This window comes from Zootoca vivipara, chromosome 6 (genome assembly GCF_965207765.1).
Source record: "Zootoca vivipara chromosome 6, rZooViv2.hap1.1, whole genome shotgun sequence".
Lineage (NCBI taxonomy): Eukaryota > Metazoa > Chordata > Lepidosauria > Squamata > Lacertidae > Zootoca > Zootoca vivipara.
Window position 1 is genome coordinate 31,111,508 of NC_142589.1, and position 23,546 is coordinate 31,135,053.

Consider the following 23,546-nt stretch of genomic DNA (forward strand, 5'->3'; position numbering starts at 1 on the left):
GGGATCCAATATGAAATTGCTGCCCAACAAAAAAGTCAAATTGTCTGTGATCTAGTATGGAAAACCAATGCTCGAAAAACTTCAGGGGAAGGAGGATGTGCAACACAATATGACAAAGGTTGCATTTAGGCTGTCTGAAATGTAGTCTTCCTGAATCCCCCCCCAAAAAATCCCTCTTTAGGTTGTTAGTTTGCCACAATTTGCAGATGTTCATTTCACTGATTGCTGGCATGGATGAAGTGTGTTTTTGAATTAATTCCTATTAAAGTTTCCTTTTGGATTTTGTTGCATTCTGTTTTGCTCTGAACAGGATCCTGCTTTAATGCACATATAAAGTTGTTTATATTGCATTTTTGATTAAATAATTGAATAACTGCCAGATGAATAATTCCCAACTGCTTGAGATGTATTTTGGAACCAAACTTTAACGAACCTTAGAATCCAGGGGAAATAAATGAATAACAAGCACAAGGAAGGGAGGGGAAAGTCTTTCCTTCCCTGGAAACAAAAGGCTGATTTTATGTGTATCTATGCACAGTGTAAAAAGGCTTATGTCTTGCAACTGAATAAATAACTATTTGAGCAATAATTTGTTTGCATGCTGTTAATTAGAAGCATAATTAATTTCTGTAAATTATAAATAATGGGACACAAAATGCCATTCCCAGTGGATCAAATGGCAACAATATTAAACAGCTTTAAAGAGACAAGAAGGGTGCTCAGTGCAACTTATTTAAATGGGTTGTGATTATTTTTTTTCCTGAAGTCTTTTTTATTAATGAAAGCCATGAATTTGCAGCTGAAGTTAATAATTTATTGGCAAAAGTGTGAGACTTCGTTAATTATTCCTCTCGTTCTTTTTGCTTGGCACATATGGAGGCAAAATCTCTCTGTTTATCACTGCTTCAAATAAACAGTAGCATAACTAGATTATTCCCAGCAGAAAGATTTACCCCATGCCCTAATCTCAGAGCAATCATTCACTGATCTAAATGAGCAGTTACTTAAAACAGCTAAGAAGGGATGGTAATTAGCCAAGGAAAACTAGGCAAGAGTATTTAATTTCCCCCAAAATAATATTTTTTCCACTGCCTTCTAACGTTTTGCATATATCAGCTTCAAAGATCTCCCCCTCTCTTTTCTCCACTGCTCTATAATACAGTGCTAGAAGCCAGACAGAAGGGGATAACCTATCAGGGTTGAAACATGATACGTTGGGATTCCATTTCAGGGTAGCCACAAGGGGCAGTGGTTAGCAATTATTTGTAGTGACCTTTGGAAGACTTGTGTGATGTTTTCATGCGGTTTAGTTGGGTGGAAGAATGGTTGAAGGACTCAACAGAAAATGGGCAGACACTTATTACCACCCCACTCTCCATGTTGTTCTTTAGACATCTTGGTTTGACTCAGTTTCAAAGCAATCATTTAGTATCGAATCTCTTGCTTTTGTTTATGATGTCATTATCCACCTGCACATTTGCATGCTCATAAGTATGCACAGAAACATCTCTGCATTCCAACTCCCCTCCCCCCGCAAAGTTTGCTCTTGAATCTATTTGTCCCTTTGATCATTACATGTCAGCCAGGCTGGTCTTAACATTGTCTTTATAGTGGTACCTCGGTTTAAGTACACAATTGGTTCCGGAAGTCTGTACGTAACCTGAAGCGTACTTAAACTGAAATAAACTTTCCCATTGAAAGTAATGGGAAGTGGATTAATCTGTTCCAGACCGGTCCGTGGAGTACTTAAACTGAAAGTACTCAAACGGAAGCGTACTTAAACTGAGGTATGACTGTACTATATATTTGGATGAAAATCCCACCTTGGAGATGAAACAGTCACTCCATATTCTGCTCTGCAGTTTTACTTTTCTTCAAAAACCTGTTTGGTCCTTTTTAAAGAAATAAAAACACCTCTCGTTTGGTTTTAATCTATGAACCAGGGCAGGCTCCAGTTTCTGACTCAGGAATTGGGCTCAGAAGCAACAATGTAGAGCAATCCCTTTACACCTCTCTTGTAGCTTGTTCCTTTATAGTGCTGTGTTTGGACGTGGCCTTTCTGCTTTCCTCCAGAGTTATTTCCCAACCATCTCCCTTCACTTTATATTTTCACTAGGACCTCTTCTGAACAAGAGACGTCAAACTGGGCTAGGAAGAGGGCCTCATTTCTAAATAAAAAAGAGACTATTTTGGTTCTGACCAAGCTGTATGATGGGAAAGTTCTGGTTTAATGTGTCCCACTTGCCTCTAACAATATGACCTAAACATATCTGTGGTGTATTTTACTACCTTTACCTCGGATAGTTCTGTTTCAAGGCATCTGCTTTTGAAGGGCTATCTGATCCAAATCTGGATAAAAGATACAGAACCTGAAGAAGGGACATTTGCTTGTTCAGAGCCAGAGACCTCCCCCCCTAAAGAAATACACACTTGACTCAAATTCTAGTTTTGGTTTTTGGCAGAATTTAGGCCACAACTTTGTTGATTACAGAAAGTGAGTAGTTGCATAGGCTCTGGTTTGACTAGCTCCCTGCCCAGCGCTGACCCAGGGTTCCAGCATAGGTCAGCCAAGGGTGAACACCTGAGGTAGGTGAAAAGTTGGGAACAGACTATGTCCGCCACCCAGATGTCCCCCTGGACTCAGGCACGGGCACAACCCCTTCTCGGGGTTGACCACACCATTTGAGTCCCTGGATTCCTTTAATGGAATACCCTTCACATAGGGATGGCAAGAGCATTTCCCCATCCCTATCACCTGAACCAGAGCCGCAGGCGAAATCCAAATGGCAACAGCCAATCAGCCAAGTGGGGGGAATTCCTGCCGTGCCCCTGTCCCAATGACAGACAACACATGATGGCATAGCAAGGTCAAGTGCAAAACCCCTAAAGGTAGGGAGAGGTGGGCGGGTGTTCCGCATGCATGCACCGAAAGAGGAAGCTCTGGGTCACATGCATGGGCATATATAGGTCCCTCAATCCGTTTAGACTCCGCCTCATTGGCCAGATTGAACCCAACACCGAGGGACCTACCAATTGGGTGTTGTGGCAGGCCAATCTTTTTTGTTGTTGCAACTTACTCATCAATAGCAGCTCCCTGGGAAGAAGAACTGATTGTTAGACCACTCTGGAATGGTAGCACTATGGGGGAATAAGGGCCCCCAACAACTCTCAGCTCCCAGAATTCTTTGCAGGACACCAGGGCTGTTTAAACTGGCATTCTGATGCTTCAAATGTATGGTGTGTGGGTGTGTGGGTGTGTGGCACAGCAGGTGCATCACTATGGGTGTGTGTGTCCAGTGGCCAAATTCTGCTCTCTCCTCATGCACTCACCGACACCACAGGAGGGATTGAGACAGTTCTATTCTGTTCCATAAGTCACTGATACCGGGCTCTTGCTTTCCTGATCTCCACATCCATGAAAAGAATTACAGGCAAAAGCTGTGTAAACACTTTAATATATATATATCCTTCCAAATGCCGCAGATGAGGCAGAGCTACCAGGGAGCTGTGAGGCATCATCACAAGAGTGTGCCAACGCCTCCATCGTGACTAAAAATGTTGGATATTGTAGGAGGTGTACAAATTTGCTTCTGACCTTTTATGAGAGATAGAAATGCTGACTCATTCCCTTCAGTGCCCGGGAGACACACATTCCTGCTGACTCATTTTTTTCCCTTGAAACCCTGTTCTTCTCTCATCTACTCACTAATGACATTCTCCTAGATTTGTGTCAACTTAAACTTTCCCCCTCCTTTTCTTTAGTTGCTCACCGTATGAGGAGAAAGTGGGTTACTTAAGGGACACGAATGGGATCAGTCTAGTGTTTGATAATTCAGTCAATAAGGGCCTCAGAAGAGCCCTGATGGATTGGATCACAGGCCTATCTAGTCAAGCATGCATCAGATGCCTTTGGGAAGTCTAGAAGCAGGACACATACACCGTTGTCCTCTTCCACCGCTGTCCCCCAGTGACTGCTATTCAGAGGCTATGCTGCTTCTGATCCTGCATGCAATTTGTAGCTTTTGCACTATTTCAGTTCAGTTTATTCAGATGTCTATCATCCATTGCTAGCTTCCATGGATTTGTCTAATTCCCTTTTAAAACCAGCTAAGCTGGTAGCCATCGACACACACCCTTCTAATCACCCTACGCTGGAGATTAGACAATAGGAATAATGTTGCGAATGCCTTAACTACGGTAGTTCATTTAGCTTTTCTCCAATAGGTCAATTGCTTTGGCTGTTAAATTTGCATACCCTGGTTCTTGGCAGTTTTTCAGCTTCTGAAAATGCTTATAGCAAGCGATCTCCACATTCCCCCACCCCCCCAAGAAACATTCCAGGCATACACAATGGCAATGATACAGCCAAACATTAAGCAGGTTCATAGAATAGTTTAGAGGTGATTATATCAGCTAAGGGACGTGGGTGGCGCTGTGGGTTAAACCACAGAGCCTAGGGCTTGCTGATGAGAAGGTTGGCGGTTCGAATCCCCATGATGGGGTGAGCTCCCGTTGCTCTGTCCGAGCTCCTGCCAACCTAGCAGTTCAAAACCACTACAGCGGGAAGGTAAACAGCATTTCCGTGTGCTGCTCTGGTTCGCCAGAAGCGGCTTTGTCATGCTGGCCACATGACCTGGAAGCTGTACGCCGGCTCCCTCGGCCAATAACGCGAGATGAGCGCCGCAACCCCAGAGTCGGTCATGACTGGACCTAATGGTCAGGGGTCCCTTTACCTTTACCTTTATATCAGCTAAACAGATTATAGCTGTCTCTGTCCAACCACAGTAGGGTTGGCCCATCCCATGGGAAGGTGAAGCCACTACCCCCTGCCCTGAAGTCTTGCTTATTGGGGTTGCACGATGGAGGCAGCTTCCTGTGATATCTCACAAGACGTCCATGAGATCTTGCTGGAAGCAGTTGCTACAGCCACGTAACTCCATGGGATCTGCCACCGAAGGTGGTTGCTTCACCCCAGCTCACGGGCAGGCTGGCACTGATCCACAGAAACAGCTTTTCCATTGATCTGCAGAGTCTTTTGACTCCTGACACTTGTGTTCTGCAGCAGCCCATGTTACAGTCTCTCTTACATTAAGGAGACCATGTTGTCCAGAGCATACTGCTGCGCCGGCATGGATGGGACCATTGAAATGAATAGTACCCAAAGACTCCAGTGTATTGAGGCATAAATGGCAAACCAGTGGCCTGAAGCCACTTTATCTGGCTCCCAGAAGCCCCAACAAACTCCACTAGAGATGTAAAAATGATGTCATTTGCAAGGCTAAGAAGCAACACATGCTCTCTGTGTGTATTTCACTGTATATTATTACTGGATCGCTGTAAGGTGTGTGTGTGTGTGTGTGTGTGTGTGTTCATCCACAACCTCCTCATGCATTGAAAGGTGTTGTCTATTCAGGAAATAATTTCTTCCATCTCCTTTCTTTGTCATATCAAAAGGCAACAGGCTTTCTCCAGACTCAGGAGAATGTGTAGATTACTTGCCTGGCAGAGAGAACGAGTGCCACAGCAGGAGAGAAAAAGCCGCAAAATAAAGACGGCTCCATCTCATTCCATTCTTTATCCAGCCCAGGTGTGGTTGTGTTAATGAAACTGGAGGGCTGTGATGGTGGTGGTTGGGGTAGTATAGTCAAAAATTATATCTTTTTTTTTATACTGAAGCATTTGGCAGCTCACAGGAAGCAGGAGAGATCTCATTTTGCAGGTGTTTAGGATAAAATATTCAAGGGGAGATGGGGGAAATTAAGGCAATTGGCACACTCTGTTGATCATGAAAGTGGTACAGAAAGGGATGTTTGGATCAGTGAGAGAACTGATCATTGGATCAATATATCTTGCAATGTATTCCCAATATATCAAGCAAGGGATGACTATAAACGGTATTGGTTGTTCCTCTGGCAAGACTGCAAATGAGATTTGGGAGTGGGGAGGGAGTACATGTGAACATAAAGGGGTCCAGAGTGGCTGTCCTGTAACTGGGGACCATCATCATCCATCTCCACGCACCTACAAACACAGAGGAAGTCTAGATGCTAATAGCACACTGAACCCAAGAGATCTGGGCATCAGAGTCTATACTTCTGGCATAGAAAAGAGGGGAGGATGCTAATAGATCTTTCAGTCCATTACAGAAATGGCATTGTGATGATCTAAAGCAGGAATGGAGAACTTCTTTTCCAGTTCATAGAATCATAGAATCATAGAGTTGGAAGAGACCACGAGGGCCATCCAGTCCAACCCCCTGCCAAGCAGGAAACACCATCAAAGCATTCCTGACAGTTGGCTGTCAAGCCTCCGCTTAAAAACCTCCAAAGAAGGAGACTCCACCACACTCCTTGGCAGCAAATTCCACTGTCAAACAGCTCTTACCGTCAGGAAGTTCTTCCTAATGTTTAGGTGGAATCTTCTTTATTGTAGCTTGAATCCATTGCTCCGTGTCCGCTTCTCTGGAGCAGCAGAACACAACCTTTCTCCCTCCTCTATATGACATCCTTTTATATATTTGAATATGGCTATCATATCACCCCTTAACCTTCTCTTCTCCAGGCTAAACATACCCAGCTCCCTAAGCCGTTCCTCATAAGGCATTGTTTCCAGGCCTTTGACCATTTTGGTTACCCTCCTCTGGACATGTTCCAGCTTGTCAGTATCCTTCTTGAACTGTGGTGCCCAGAACTGGACACAGTACTCCAGGTGAGGTCTGACCAGAGCAGAATACAGTGGTACTATTATTTCCCTTGATCTAGATGCTATACTCCTATTGTTCAAGGGCCATATTTCTTATAGGAGAACCTTCAAGGGACTGGATAAGAGTGGTGGGCATGCCCAAAGGCAAAGGGGGCAGAATGATGGGCATGACCCTGACAATAGGCTCCAATCCAGCCCCACAACTCACAAAACGTTCTACACACACACCACATACATATTTGCCTTCTGCATCTAAGCAAGTGAGGGACATTGTCACAGTTCAAGGACACCTTCCAGCAGCAGAAAGCACTCAAGGAGGGTGACGAGCAGAGTCAGTAGCCTGGAGAGAAGGTATGGCCAAGCAGAATCCTGGGAGCTAGATAGAGAGGCCATTGGGGGCCACATTTGACTCCTGGGCCCAAGGTTCCTCACTTCTGATTTAAAGATAACACAAGGTTTTGGGGTTGTTGAGCTGTGAGACAAAAAAGAGCTCAAAAGCAAAGAGCTTTAGCAAACAGTTGAGGCTCTGCTTCCACAGCAAATAGGAAATAATTCTATTATGGTGTTTTTATTGCCTTGTCAAGATGGGGTAAACTTCAGCGCTGCCTTTTTATTGGTGCCATCTGCTTCCTTCCTGGCAACCATCAGCAATGGTTATCACCTGGTGCAATTAAAATAAAAGAGTTGCTTCTACATCAGGTATACAGAATTCAAAACTTGGATTCCTAGAAGGAAAACCTTTTGCTCCAGAGGTCACAGGTAGCCAAAGAAAGTAGTGTACTGTATTCAGGTCATTTGATTTTTCTGGTTTGGGTCCCCGGTAAACTGCTCCCTCTGCAGTCATCCTATGTGGAGGAAAATGGGGAAATGCCTCTTAAAAATTCTGTGTGACAATTCTGCAACCTTTTCAGAGTTCTGCTCCACTTCCATAGCCCATAGATGCAGCAATGAAGTTCACTAATAGAACATACAGGTTTCAGGCAAAAGGACCTGTGTTCCACCTCCAGTAGCAGGTGATGTTAAAGACCTGCGCCTGAGAGTTCTGGAAAACTGCTGCCCATCAGAGTAGCAGACAGTAGGTTTGATAGAAACTACCTTGTCTAAGTACTTTATATCTTCCTTGTATAAGGCAACTACAAATGTTTCCATAGGCCTCAAAATGAACACATCTGCCCCTTGGGATCCAAAGGAGAGCCTCTGCTTTGGGTGATGGGTGTTCCTGGAAGCCGCCCAGAGTGGCTGGGGGAACCCGGCCAGATGGGCGGGGTATAAATAAATTATTATTATTATTATTATTATTATTATTATTATTATTATCATCATCATCATCATCATCATCATGGGAAGCTGCCACATACCAGGTGAGACTACTGGTCCATGTAGCCTAGTTCTGTCTGCATCAGAGGAGCCAATGGGGGGCTATCCAGATGTGGTTAGACTTGCATCATATTTGGCCATTGGGGCTGGGGCTGATGGGAGTTGGAATCCAAGAACATCTAGAGTGCCATGGGTACCCTATTCCTGCCTTACAGAAGGCAAGGCACCTACCCAGAGATTTCCACCGATATCTCCTACCCACTGAAGCTCCCCCTGGAAAGTTTTTTCTGAGGGTTGGAGCAATATGAGATACAGTGCAGAAGGAAGAACAGAGAATTCTGTCTTAGAATGAGTGGGATGCTGGTCCATCAAACCCAGTTTTGTCTACGCTGACCTGCAGCTGCTCACCAGGATTCCAGACAGGGGTCTCTCCCAGCCCTACCTGGAGATGCTGGGGATTGAACCATTGACCTTCAGTATGCAAAGCATACCAACCCATAATTTTATTTGTTTAATCCAAGAGGGATACTCACAAAAGAGCTTCCCTGAATAGGAGATGGATGATTAGCATCCGCAACCATCTGCATACACACACACACACACACACACACACACACACACACACACACTTTAATCTTATTTTTGTGAAAGCTTTCAAAATCGTTTGTGTGTAAGAGTGAGAGTCTTGCTTCTGTGGGGTGTCTGTGTGTGTGAGAGAGAGCGCTTTGTTTTTGTAATTTCACTAGCACTGCTGGAGCAATATAAATGCTTGGCTTTCTTTGTTGCACATTGACAAGGCCTTTTCCAGCTTTAAAAAATCTGACACAGTTCCAACTTCACCTCTCCTCTCCCTCCCCCTCCCCCTCTGCCAGGGTTTCATGTTACTTGAATGAGAAGGATATATGATGGCCGAGCGTTCTGTATTCAGCTGTTAATCTGACAGCTTTTTCTTCTGCCATGAGAAAAGCTTTCAGCAATTTGGATGTGGTGCTGCGCTTGCCCCCACCCCCACCCCCTTCCCTGTCACTGCCAAGAACAATGCTTCTGTTCAAAGGTATAGAATTGCTCTGTGTTTGACCTCTGCCTCTGCATAATGGATAGTGTGCATCGCAAACAGTCTATTTGGGTGCGTGCAGCTCAAGTCAAAGCAGTCGTGTAAATTACAAGAGTGTGCTAGTCAAGTGGGATGCAATTTGAGGCCAAGGCGAGTCATGGCTGGGCTGGGCCGGGCTGGATTGGTGGGTTCTTTGCTTCTTTTTTTTAGCCTAATAATAGCTCTTCCTTGTGAAGGGAGAGCTCACGTTGTATGGGTGCTATATAGGAGCTAGTGTGGTGTAGTGGTTAGAGTGTCGGACTAGGGCCTGGAAGACCAGGGTTCGAATCTGCACTTGGCATTAAAGCTCACTGGGTGACCTCAGGCCAGTAACTGCCTCTCCGCCTAACCCACCTCACAGGGTTGTTGTGGGGGAAATCATGGCTCCTTGAGCTCCTTGGAAGAAAAAGTGGAATTCAAATGTAACAAATGAATAAAATAAGTAAGTGTAAACTGGGAAGTCACTCGCTCCAATCTTACCTCTGTCACAAGCCCACTTAGGAGACCTTAGTCAACCCAACTGTCTTCTGGCTTCTGTGTTCTATATGGGAACAACCCAGAAAATAGGCTGAGAAGTGGAAGCTGGTCCATTAGGGCAAATGGACCCCACCAAACTCAGCCAGGCCCACCAAACTCAGTGCCCCACCAAACTCAGCCAGGCCCACCATCTTATTCACAACCAGTCCAGGGTATGGTGCTGGCTGTCAGCTTCCTCATTGTTAATCTCAGTGTTGCCCTTGCAAAACTCAGCAGGACAATACTTGAATTCATTGGCTCCACCTTTCATTTACTCTAACACCACCTACTGTCAGTCTCCCTGGCTTCTGCCCTATGAGCCCCATTGTGCACCAGCCACCACTGAATGTATGGGTAACCAAAAGCATGGTTTTACCACATTTCCACTGTCAACTGAAGGATAATTTCCAACTGTCTCTATTTACTGCAGACAACACCATTTTGCTTGTGCCAGTCTACAGTAAAATAAAGACCGAGTCTGAGATCTCTGGCCAATTGCTGGTGCGCTGCTGGTTGTTGAAATTATTTCTGAAGAATCTGGTTGATTAGGTGGACCTCCATCTAATTCAGAAAGGCATTTCTTGTGCCCTAAAGTAGTCTTCCCCAACCTGGTGCATTTTATACATTTTGGATTGCAATTTCCACCATCCCTTAGCATTGGCCATGTTGGCATGATGGGAGCTGGAGTCCCCAAACTTATGGAAGGCACCAGGTTGGTGAATGTTCTAATAAAGCAGGTCTGGAGAACCTTTGGCCCTCCAGATGTTGCTGAACTAAAGCCAGGCCATTGACCATGCTTATCCCCATGGTAGTGAATGTGAGACAGCTGTAAAGCAGGACAGGGAGGAACCTGTGGCCTTTCAGATGTTTTTTGGACTCCATCTCCCAACAGCCCCAGCAAGTGGGGCCAATGATCAGAGATGGTGGTAGTTGTAGTCCAGCAGCATCTGTAGGACTTCCCTGCTCCTCTTCTAGACCATCTTAATTGGATGTAGGTGGTTGGAAATGGAGAAGCAAAGGAAAAACACTCCCTTTACATCCATGAAACTTACTGGATGGATCATGTATTTTTTTAAGCTTAGGTGTGGTTTGCAAACACTATTCTGCAAATAAGGGGGGGAAAGTTGTGCACTGCAAAACAATCAGTGAAAAAGTCTTTACAGCTGTTGCCCCAAACAAATAAAGTAACAATAATAACAGACTTTATGCTATCACCAGAGGCAAGGACGTTCTGTCCTCATGCTGGTAAATTTCCATATCTGTTTTCGGAAGACTGTATTAAATGCTTTGTTTATTTTCAGGCAACAGTCTCCTCTGTAGGGTTGCTGATGGCTATTTCCAGAGGTTTGTGCCCTGCCTAGCTTATTTCCCCTCCCTGCAAAAAACTTAAGCTGAATAGAAAAAAAACCCCAAAAACCTGTGGAATTAAATATGCAAAATTGGAGTAGTGGGGCAGAATGAATTCAGGTTGCAGAACTGGGTGTGGTGCCTTCATTTTTGTAGTGCACTGTATACACAACCTTGCCCATGTCTTTAAAGTGTCCCTCAGTCTTTCTGGGTCAAATAAAGGACATGTCTGCTTTTCCAGCACCCATTTGTCGGCTGTAGGGCTGAACTCTACCCACCAGGACTGACCACTGGATCCTACTGGACAGGAGAGAGTATAAAAAGTTTCCTGTTCCAGCTAGGTGGCTTCATTTGAGCAACAAGGCCTTTCTGAGCTATGGTGTCCCAAAATCTTTGATTCTGACTTCTGGCTTATCCTATAACTTCCGGTTCACCAATTGGAAATCTGACCTAGCTAATCTACACCTCTATAGCTCTCACTTCCAGTAGTGATGTATGGAAGTGAGAGCTGGACCATAAAAAAGGTTGATCACCGAAGAATTGATGCTTTTGAATTATGGTGCTGGAGGAGACTCTTGAGAGTCCCATGGACTGCAAGAAGATCAAACCTATCCATTCTGAAGGAAATCAGTCCTGAGTGCTCACTGGAAGGACAGATCCTGAAGTTGAGGCTCCAATACTTTGGCCACCTCATGAGAAGAGAAGACTCCCTGGAAAAGACCCTGATGTTGGGAAAGATGGAGGGCATTAGGAGAAGGGGACGACAGAGGACGAGATGGTTGGACAGTGTTCTCGAAGCTACGAACATGAGTTTGACGAAACTGCGGGAGGCAGTGCAAGACAGGAGTGCCTGGCGTGCTCTGGTCCATGGGGTCACGAAGAGTCGGACACGACTAAACGACTAAACAACAACAACAACAACAATCTACAACTGCCTTCTTACCTACATCCAGTCCAGAGGGTGGCATTAGCTGGTAGTTTTCTTCTCCTTAATCTCAATGTTACTCTTGCAGAACTCTGTAGGATAGAGGATGGAGACAAAACTAGACTTGACTGCACCTGCCATTGGCTCTGGCGCCACCTACTGTTGGGCTCCCTGCCTTCTGCCCTGCCAGTCTCACACCAACCACCACTGTATTGAACAGGGGGCATTTGACATGCAAATCTTGGACTCTTACCATTCTGCTGGGGCAGTGCTGAGGTCCATCTTCTAAAAGTATGGGAGGCTGCACAGAGTCCATCTAATAATTTTTGAAGGCTGCAGTGCTTTGTTGCTTATACAGCACAGGCCTTTTACAGAACTCAGCAGGATGAATGCCTTTAAGAGATGAGATGCAATATTTGATTCTCGAGTCCCTGGTGAAGGATGCAAAACCCCAGCAGCCTCCGAGACCAACTCAACCCCTCACTGCTTTCATCATAATCCTGGGCAAAAAGGAAATCAGGAATCCTGGGATAAGGATTTTTAGATTTAAAAGAAGCCCTGCCTAGATGCATCTACATTCTCCCAAAGATATCTAATCTCCTACTGAGAAAGCAATAGACTTAGGAGCTTAAAGTCACGTACCTGAGGGCTGACAGTTCCTTTCAATATCTTAGATTAAATGAAGTGTGCAATATTTGTTTTATTAGGAAGCAGGGGGGGGGGGGCTTTAGCTTACTTGAGGACTTTTCTATATCAGAGCTGTGTAGGCTCGCTTTGGGCTGGGGGGGGGAGTTTGCCAAAACAACATGGTGGTTGGAGGAAACAAGTGCCCCACTCTTTGTTCCCTTTATGCTTCACACTTGGGAGCAAGCAAATGGATTCTCAAGGCTTCTCAGTCTGTCCCTTGGAACGCTTCCCAGACCACCTGCCTCAATGGCCTTGCCTTGCACCTTGAATGTTTCTGCCTGGTTGGAAAGTGCCCTTGAACCCTGATAATGCCACTAGCTAGCCTGGATGGAGGGCAGAGAGGGGTGGACAAGTGCATAGAAACTAGCCTCTTGTACAAAGGTAAAACGTACACTTCTTGCTCCACCCAGTTTTGCCTCTGGTCCTGCCCACCATAGTCATGTGACCCTCAAAAGGTTGTCTAGAAGGGAATATGGCCCTCATCTGAAAAGTGGCCCTCAGAGGGGTTTAGCAATTGAATCGTCTGCCTGGGGAACTATGAGAACAGTAAAGGTAAAGTAAAAATAAATAAAAATCCCCTGAACAGTTACGTCCAGTTGAATTCAACTATGGGGCCCCCTCATGGGAGGGGAATAGGGGTCTCCTGTTGTCAGCACCCTTAATAAACCACAGTTCCCAGGATTCTTTGGGATGAAGCCATGACTATTTAAAGAGTTATAATACTGTTTTGAATATATAGATCAGATGGGATCTTACAATCCACTCATGCTGATGCCACTGATCCAAATTTCAGGTTTCCCCTCCTCCAGTCTGAATATTCACTGATTCTATGAATACCAATTCGATGAAGTTGTGGTCCCTCCCCGCCTTCTCCTTGTTTAAAATCTCCCACAACAGCTGCACAGGAAACTTCCTATTCATCTTTTAAAATTTATCTTGACCCTAGCTCCCCATATCAGCTAGCTTGTAGCTGCTTGTTGACTATTATCTCATGTGCTTTCCAGCACAAGATAACTTGGGGAGTAATTAAAATAACATCACTTTCTACTTTTGATGCCTACCACCTGTCCTCTTTTACTTCTGGGATTTCTCTCAGAGGACGAGTAGAGAAAAAGATTCACCTTTTGTAAATATATAGGTATATATATAGCACTGGAAAAGAAAATATCTATAGTTTTGGACAGAATAAATATATCAATTCATTTCTTGACCATAGACCTCCGCACATTTAATATGTAAACGCTGACATTTAGGGGGATCTTTGCTGATACTTTGGCTGATGGGCATTGAGTTCAACAACATCTGGGGGGCCACAGGATCCTTCAGCGCTGGTCTAAAGCAGGGCTGGAGAATGTCCTGCAGACCTCCTTCCTGCAAGCAGAAATAAGAACATTCGGGAGGGGTTTCCTGGGTGTAGTTGCTTTCTTGGGGGTGGGCATTCAAAAAAACTCACACCTACCTGCACTTTGTAAGTGCCACCACCATGCCTGCATCTTTTTACTCTTAAGAACAGAAGGATGTCTGGGTGTCCCATTCTGGCATCCAAGGAAATGTGGACATGTTTAAGGGGGCGTGTTCAATGTAACAGAGGCGGAGCCAATGTAAACAGGAACTGAGCAGGAACAGCAAACAATCCCTTGTGCAAAGCAGATGATGATGATGATGACATTTATATCCAGTACTGATACTCACCATGAAGTTATTACAGTATTTGCCACACTTTTAACCAGTGCTTTTCTTCTAGGGGAAAAAAGGGTGCTGGTATTGCGTATCCTTGAGTGTCCTCAGAAAAAAAGCACTTTTTATATCCCACCTTTCCTCCAAGGAGCTTAAGGTGGTTGCACAATTTTCCTTCTCCCCATTATATTCTCGCAACAACCCCGTAAGGTAGGTTAACCTGAGAGGTGGTGACTGGTCCAAGATGAGCTTCATGCCTAGTGGGGATTCCACCTCTTGGTTCAACGCTCTAACCATTTCTTTTTGAGGGGATTTTTTTTTCCTGCGGCCTTTTGTGGGCCCTCTTTTTTCCAACGGGCACAAAACATTCCAGGCTACATAGTGTGCACACAGTTTTCACTGGGCTTTTTAAAAGCTTGCTTAAATTTCCGATTTAAATATTTTTGGGTTCCCCTGAGCATGGTGATCCTGTTTCTCAGTGGCCCAGTTTGGGCTACAGTCCTGTCTGCACTCTGCACCTGGGATTGCTATTATATGGAGTCATGATAGAACGGGGGGGGGGAGGCCTTTTAAGCAAAATGTTTTCCATATATTTTCATGAAAACGCCAATACGTTTTTTAACAAACACAACAAAGCAAAAGGTGCATTTAGTTCTTTCAGTATTTATCCCTTTTTTGTGCTATCTCAACTGTGCTTTTCTGCTTGTGTTGTTTACATCACAGTTCCTTCTGAGAAATGTATAATTTAGATAATGACAAATACAGTCTTCTCTAGCCACAGGTCCTAGAAGAGAGAAAACATACATTTTAATGCATTCGGTGCTAGTGCATTATCTTTCGTAAATAAGGCCGGGAATTGTAATTATTTGCTCGTTCAGAATGTTGATATGGAAAATAATGTCTTTTACTCCTGGGTCATATGCCAAAAACTGTAATTCTCTCTCTCTCCCCCCTTCCTGTTCTATTCATTTTTGGCTGGTGGGGGTGGCGGAAGGTATAAAAACCACGGGATCTTAAATAACAGCCTCTCTCATCTAATTGTGTTGGGGGAGTATCAAGAGTTGCCTGTATTTCTTTTGGCAGTTGCAAACTTGTAAACAAGGTGGACAGGTCCCTATTATCAAGAACAAAAAAAGCACAAAGCAAACTTTATGAAACATTTAGTTGCGCAACAAAGTTGCGGTGCTCAGGGGTCTGACCTTGGTGCTTTAGAAAGGGGAATTGATCCACTGGAACAAGTACAAAGCTAGCTTTTGGTGCTAAATGTAAATTGTGTGTGTGTGTGTGTGTGTGTGTTTGTGTTTAAGGAGGAGAAGAAAGAAAGGGGGGGGGAGAGAGAAGAAGCCAGCACTGAATAACATCTGCCTTGTAGTATGCCTTAATCAGCACTGTGAAAAATGAAAGTTTAACGATCGACTATAGTGGCTTCTAAGTGAAGGATAAACAAAGGATGAAAGAATTTCCTTGCGTGGTTTGTAACTGATGGCAGGGAAAATGTCAAGAACCATCTGCCTCAGACTTATCCAAACTGTCATCAAGTATTCTAATCCAGTCAAACAAGATACAACTAGGACGAACCTATGTAACTTGCTGAAGGCTTATCAAAAGAGTTGTAAATAAAGAAGGAAGAAGAGGGAGCAGGGTGGGAAAGACACACACACAGAGGCCCTATCAACTGAATAACCACAGATTGCTGCCAGATTGCCGACGGCTTTGAAATTCAGTCCCATTTCTCAAGTCTGACAAACTGTACTAAATGGTAAAATGGATTTTTATTGCTTTTAGCCATTTTCATTCCAGCTGCTACCGGTGGGTGGGGACACTTCCTCCTCCCCCCCCCCACCGTCCAATGCGTGAGAAGATTCCTTGACTTGTCCCTTCTCCTCACCCCCCTCTGCCTATTTGTCAATTTCAATAATGCACAATCACAAATTATAGACACTGTAATGAGGCTTAAAAGGGGGATTTCCATCGTGATGGGGGGGGGAGAGAAGGAGGGAGCAATAGGGTTTCTCTCCTCCCTTTCCGTCAGGTTCCCAAAACAGTTGCAAAATTTACTCATGGCTAGATACAACTTTATAATGGGAATGAATTATAGCAAGATTTCAGATGCATCTCCCAAGGAAAAACAAATAGATATTCTCCATTTTGTTTTCTTGAATCTGTAAAAAGTAATCATTGGTTACGTATTTGGCTGGATGCGGCCTTCTAAACATCTCTGCTTGGCCCCCAAGACTCTTCTTTGATTGTGATTTGCACTTTCCTTGAGTGTTTTGGGCTGACTAGAATGTGTCCTTGAACTCTCACAATGCCTCTTGTCTGCATGGTTGGAGGACAAAGATATGTGTGGAGAAACTAACCTACCACACAAAGGTAAGGTTTCGTTGCTCTGCCCACTTTTATCTGTGGTCCTGCCTGCCATGTGTGGCCTCCCAGAAAGTGAATGTGACTTTGGGGCTGGCAAAGTTTCCTCAACCCAATTTATTAGCAAAATAAAAAATTCCTTCAGTAGCACCTTAAAGACCAACTAAGTTTATATTTTGGTATGAGCTTTCGTGTGCATGCACACTTCTTCAGATACACACTTCAGAAGTGTGCATGCACACGAAAGCTCATACCAAAATATAAACTTAGTTGGTCTTTAAGGTGCTACTGAAGGAATTTTTTATTTTGCTTCGACTCAAACCAACACGGCTACCTACCAATTTATTAGGTTAGCTCAGTGTCAGTGCAACTGCTTGCATGCAAATAATCAACCAATGGTGTCTTCAGCTAAGAGGGTTGTGGCGAATAGGAAATAGATGGACCTCTATCTGAAGCCCTGGACAGCTGCTTCAGATAAAAGCGATGAAAAAGGAATAATACTAATAATACTAATATTTTTGAGTGTTGAAGGCAAAGCTGCTACATGGAGCCAAGCTGTTAAAGAAGCAATACCCTTAGGACTTAATTCTCAGTGACTTAGCAATTAATCCTTCCTCCCAGGGAACTCTGGGAATTGTAGCTCTGGGAGTGGAATAGATGTCTCTTAACAACTCTTGGGACCCTCAGGGACCAGATAACACTGGTCCTAAAAGATCTACATTGGCTTCCAGTACATTTCCGAGCACAATTCAAAGTGTTGGTGCTGAGCTTTAAAGCCCTAAACAGCCTCGGTCCTGTTTACCTGAAGGAGTGTCTCCACCCCCATTGTCCAGCCTGGACACTGAGGTCTAGTGCTGAGGGCCTTCTGATGGTTCCCTTACTGTGAGAAATAGTTACAGGGAACCAGGCAGAAGGGCCTTCGTGGTGCCCGCCCTGTGGGACACCCTCCCATCAGATGTCAAAGAGAAAAAACAACCACCTCACATTTAGAAAACATCTGAAGGCAGCCCTGTTCAGGGAAGTTTTTAATGTTTGATGTTTTATTGTGCTTTTAATTATGTTGGGAGCCACCCAAAGTGGCTGGGGAAACCCAGCCAGATGGGCAGGGTATAAATAATTTATTATTATTATTTTATTATTATTATTATTATTTTATTATTATTATTATTATTATTATTATTATAATCTTGAAAGAAATGCTGGCTTTAACTACTACCTTTAAACTGGCCAAAACCATCTCTCTCCCACACAAAAATATTTCCAAGATTGATGGATAATAGAAAGCGAGACCTGCAGTACAGATCCTGCCACTGAGATATATGTGTATTTTAATAAAACACGACACTCCAATTGAGATTTGCAAACATCCCAATAAAGTTATGCACAGAAGGTCAGGTGGAACTCGGATGGAACAATTGGTTATTTCTGCCTCACTTTGTGCTGCTTAGCAAAGTTTGGGGAAATGTGTAGACGTGCTGCTGACGGGCAAAAGAATCCTAACACCAGATTTCTGTTGGGATTTGTGCGCATACAGAGTCTTGCTTTGAACAACTAGGGTTAAAAAAAGCATAGGAATAAATCAAACCGGTGTGGTTTGTTCATTTGTTTTATTTATTTATTTATTGCATTTATATCCTACCTTTCCCTCCAAGAAGCTCAAGCTGGTGTGCACGGTTCTCCCCTTCCTTATTTAATCCCCACAACACCCCTGAAAGTTAGGTTTGGCTGAGAGGCAATGGCTGGCCCTAAGTCACTCAGTAAGCTTCATGGCTGAGTGGGGATTTGAACCCTGGTCTCCCAGGTTTGAATCCAGCACTCTAACCACTACACCAGACTGGCTCTCTTGGGGGTTTAGTGGTTATAGGGTGGCTTGTATCTTTCTTTTATGCTTTACAGGGTTGATGTGCCTGTGTTTCACAGAGTAGTTTAACTATTGATCCTTCTTCCCAGGGAACTCTGGGAATGCAGTTCTGGGAGGGAACCGGGGGCCTTCTAACCACTCTCAGCATCCTTAACAAGCCAGGGCTCCCAGAATTCTTTGGGTGAAGCCATGGCTATTCAGAATGGTGACATGGTGCTTGAAATGTATGGTGTTTATGTGGCCTTAGTTGATACAACTCCTTACGAGGGAGAACTGATTTCTGCAGTGAGCCAGACATTCCCAGGGTTTGCTGAGATCAAGTGCCACCGTTTCAGATTTCCATTTCAGTGGTTCCTGCTCTTGGACTCCTTCCACCTTGCCACAAATTATATAAAGGAAGATGTCCTTTAAATGATTGAGAAAGAAATGAACATAATCAGTGTGGAGGTAGCTAATACCGTTTTTATCATCCAGTTCAGCTTTGCTTTATATCCTTAGAATGTTCTTGGCGGTCATCTCATGAAAGAACTCAGAAAGCCAGTAAAATCCCCTTTCCTCGTTAGTTTTAATTGGCTTGAAAAATAGTCATCCAAAGCCTGCCCCAAAGAAACAGGTGTGCCTGGTTTTATGCCAGTTCTAGATAAAATGTTAGCTAATGTTTGCACAACATTAAACACTGATTTGTGGAAACTGCCTTTCTATGAAATGGGAGATGAAGAAGGGACAGTACAGTGGTACCTTGGGTTACAAACACCTTGGGTTACAAACACTTCAGGTTACAGACTCCACTAACCCAGAAGTAGTACCTCAGGTTAAGAACTTTACCTCAGGATGAGAACAGAAATCGTGCGCCGGCAATGCAGTAGCAGCGGGAGGCCCCATTAGCTAAAGTGGTGCCTCAGGTCAACGGTTTCAGGTTAAGAATGGACCTCCAAAATGAATTAAGTTCGTAACCAGAAGTACCACTGCATATACATTATCAAGTGGTAAAGCTTTTTCTGGCCTGGAACATTTATGGTTGCTGGTGGGGGTGGCACTTTAAGGATACAGTACAGCAAGCACGTCCAACTCCCGAGAGACTACCCATTGTTATTGACAGGCAAAGTTGTTGAGCTTATTTTAAAGGAAGGCAAAGTTGTTGAGCTTTTTTGGAGGGAGCCAAAGCTTTTTTTGGGGGGGAGGGGAGAAATCTACCGCGATTTACCACAGACATCCAGTGATCTACCACAGACGTCCAGTGATCTACCGGTAGATCACAATCTACCTGTTGGACATGCCTGAGGATGCAACTAGGCCCCCTATATATGTATATATATATAGGATATAGTTGCAATTAGGACTGGGGGAGAAATTCAATTCAGTTCACATTTATAGGCAAACCTACCCAATTCCCATTTCCCAGCACAATGTGCAAAATGAAACATGACCATCCTTTGAAATCTGCACTTCTCTGAATTTTGCAATGCAGTTTTCCAGCCAAGCAAAATGACATGCAGAAATGCATTATATAAGGGGGGGAATGCTTTGCAAAAAGCGTATATATCGGGCCAAAAAAAATGTTTCCGTTAGGAGAAAATTTCACTAAAATAGTGATGAATTTTCATATTTTTTGTCTTTTTCCCCTTTTCTTTTACTTTTTAAAAATTGCAAACTCATGTGGAAAATGGAATTTAAGAATGAGAAATTGAGAAGCTGAGAAAAATCAAAACTGACAGATTCACCCATCTATACTTGTAATAAAAAATAAACACAAAAAAACTTACATTTCTGGTAACATTTTAGTTCTTATGTCCATTATGAACATTGAGCAATGTGCTATGAAAAGCCTGTAATCAAAAAGAAATTGGACCAGCTAAAGGAGTCCTACAATTCTACGATTCTTTGATTTCCTGAAGAGAATGCATGACCTTAAAACGCAACTCACCCCTCCACAATGCATAGCAGGAATATCCCTTGAATTTCCACGTGTACCAATATTCAGAACCACCTTTTTTCATTTGTTACTACAAATAAAAAGCCTCCTGACATGTAAACATTCTGATTTTTAATAATTTTGGGCTTTTTAAACCTCCTATATCCAATATTTAGAGAAATAAAAGTTCATATAAAATGCATAACTTAACAATATTTTTATTGCTCCTTGTATATTACTTTGCCTCATAAGTACATAGTATGTGCATTAGGTAAAGGTAAAGGGACCCCTGACCATTAGGTCCAGTCGTGACCGACTCTGGGGTTGCGCGCTCATCTCGCATTATTGGCCGAGGGAGCCGGCGTATAGCTTCCAGGTCATGTGGCCAGCATGACAAAGCCGCTACTGGCAAACCAGAGCAGCACATGGAAACGCCGTTTACCTTCCCACTGTAGCGGTTCCTATTTATCTACTTGCATTTTGAGGTGCTTTCGAACTGCTAGGTTGGCAGGAGCTGGGACCAAGCAACGGGAGCTCACCCCGTCACAGGGATTCGAACCGCTGACCTTCTGATCAGCAAGCCCTAGGCTCTGTGATTTAACCACAGCGCCACCTGGGTCAGTATGTGCATTAGAAGGCATTAATGTGTTTAACTTTTTTTTGGTCTAGTATTACCTTTATGAGGTAAAATAACTTATTTCATGTGTACAGTTCAGGATGATAAAACAGTCTAGCTAAGACTTAATTTGGAAATAAAGCAAGCTTTATTTAATATGTTTATGTTCTGAAGATTCAGACATTTGCAATATTCTGGATGGGAATCACGATAACACAGAGCTTAGTATAATTTGAAATACAATGAAGCTTTGGAAAATTTAAGAGTTTCCAGTGAACTTGGAAAAGATTCCCCCCCATCCCAAAACTCTGGGGTATTTTTGCTTATTTTGTGCAGCCTCTGGAACATTCATCATTTTAGCTTATCAGTTAGTGTTTCTCTCCCCCCCCCCCCGCCTCTCTCTGCTGAAATGGAAAAGTCTGAATGATATGCCCTTGGCAGAGAACTATAAACTACCTTACAGAATATCTATTGGCAAAGGTGAGGTGTGTGCATTTGGGGTTTTTTATGAAGTCGGTTTTTGACTCAGAGCTTCTGAAGTTCCTATCAACTGGAGAGCAACTCCTATCTTGAGATCTCACTATCCATTTAGATAAGTGTTATGTCAATCTTCCTAAGACTTGTATTAACTACTCTGCATTACATATATATCTCCAAAATTCTCTCCTTACAGCAAGGAAGGCAAAAGGGATGTTGGGGCTCATTTTTGTTGGGTGGTACCTTACTCATTGCTGAGAGAGGGGGAGAGGGAGAGAGAGAGAGAAAGAGAGGGGCAGTGTGTGTGTGTGTGTGTGTGTGTGTAAACCCATTTTTTTAAAAAAAAATGTGTACAAAAGAAGGCGGTATTTGAATACATATGATTATTTGTATGGATGCAGATGTAGAAATAACAACTCAGGGCCGTCTTAAGCACCTTTGGCGCCCTGGCGCTGTGGTGCGACGGATCCCGCCCCCGCCCCCCGCCGCCGCCCCCCGCCGCCCCATTTTCCAGCATGGCGGGCGGGCTTGCTGTGCGGCGGAGCGGCCGGCAGGTGGGCAGGTGTGGCTGCGTGGCGCCCCCCCGGCGCGCCGGCGCTGTGGCGCCCTGCGCCACCCAGCCTGGCCATAGAGCCGTCCCTGTAAGTACTACAATTTAAATAGAAATACAAAACATCTTATCCTCCTGGGGAAGACTGTGAGCAGTTGAGCTGTAGGCCTGTTCAATCTGCTGCTCTGGTGCCAGTTGCTGATGGACAACATCAGTGTCCCTGCAGCGCTTCTTTCTTGGCGTTTTTTTTATTTTTAAACTGGACTTGGTCTGGGTAGCCCTCACAGTATAGGATGCCTTCAGAGAGAGAATGGTTCTCTATAAAGTACAATACGCGGCAACACTGATTTTTGCTGGATTGTCAAAACCCACTTTTTTAGGCGCATCATTGCTTAAGTCAATGAGCACATTCTGGCCGGCTTCATCTTGCCCATGGCGCTTAGGACTCCCCATTGTGATTGCCCACATCAGTTTCCCAGAAGGTGAACAGGGGGCCGGGTCTCCTACCAATCCTGTTTCCTCGCCTTACCCATCTGTTTCTTCTGAGAGAAGCTCAGACATTTCTGCTACTTCTTTGTCCCCTCATTCCTTCCAGCTCTGGTAGGCCACAATTGCACCATAAATTTAACATACCACCATACCGCATTATACAGTCATGGCTTGCCCAAAAGTGCTGGCATAGTGTGACTGGGGCTGTGGGAGTGGCAGCCCCGGGTGCATGATTCTGAGGGTGCGAGAGGGCAGGATCAGACACCCTCATGACACACACCATACAGGGAGGCAAGCTGCACTGGGGCCAGGCCTTTGGGATTAGGACTGCACCTCGTTCTCCTAGAGAGAGAGAGGAGAGTGTGGCTCTGCCTCAGATATCCGGGCTCCCTCCCATAAGAGCCTAGTGGAAGTGCATTGCACTGCCCGCCCACCCAACACCCACATACACCCTTGGGTAGCGGCCTGTTCATTTTGCAGATCCTAAGTATCGGGGGGGGGGAAGCAACCCCTGACAAGGTTGATTAAAACAGCAATTCCGAAGGATACAGACTGGACTCCTGCAGAAACGCCAAGCCCTATTTGTCTACTGGACCATGTTTGCCTCCTGAATAAGGAGGACACCTTGTAGGTTTAGCCTGATGAATTTTAACTTGCCCTGGGAGAAGAAAATGTGCTCCTCGATGTCTTTGCTAGGAACTGCATTTTTCCTTCACAGATGATTGCCTATAATGCTGGGGAAAATAATATATTTCAAACCAAGGAGTTAAGGAGCATTACTTCCCTTCCTCGTTCCCTCCTCCGCCCACCATCTGCCACCTTTGTTGTTGTTTTTCTGTTGTTGAAGATAAAGGTGATATGCAAATGGTTTGGAAGCACAATGGTAAAGCAGTGTTGACTTTCTCTTGGATGCTCAAATGCCAGTCCCAAGGATGAGAAATCACACCGGGCAGCTCTGATCTAATAAGCTTAGAAGCCTATGCTGGCATCACCACCACCATTTATGAATGATG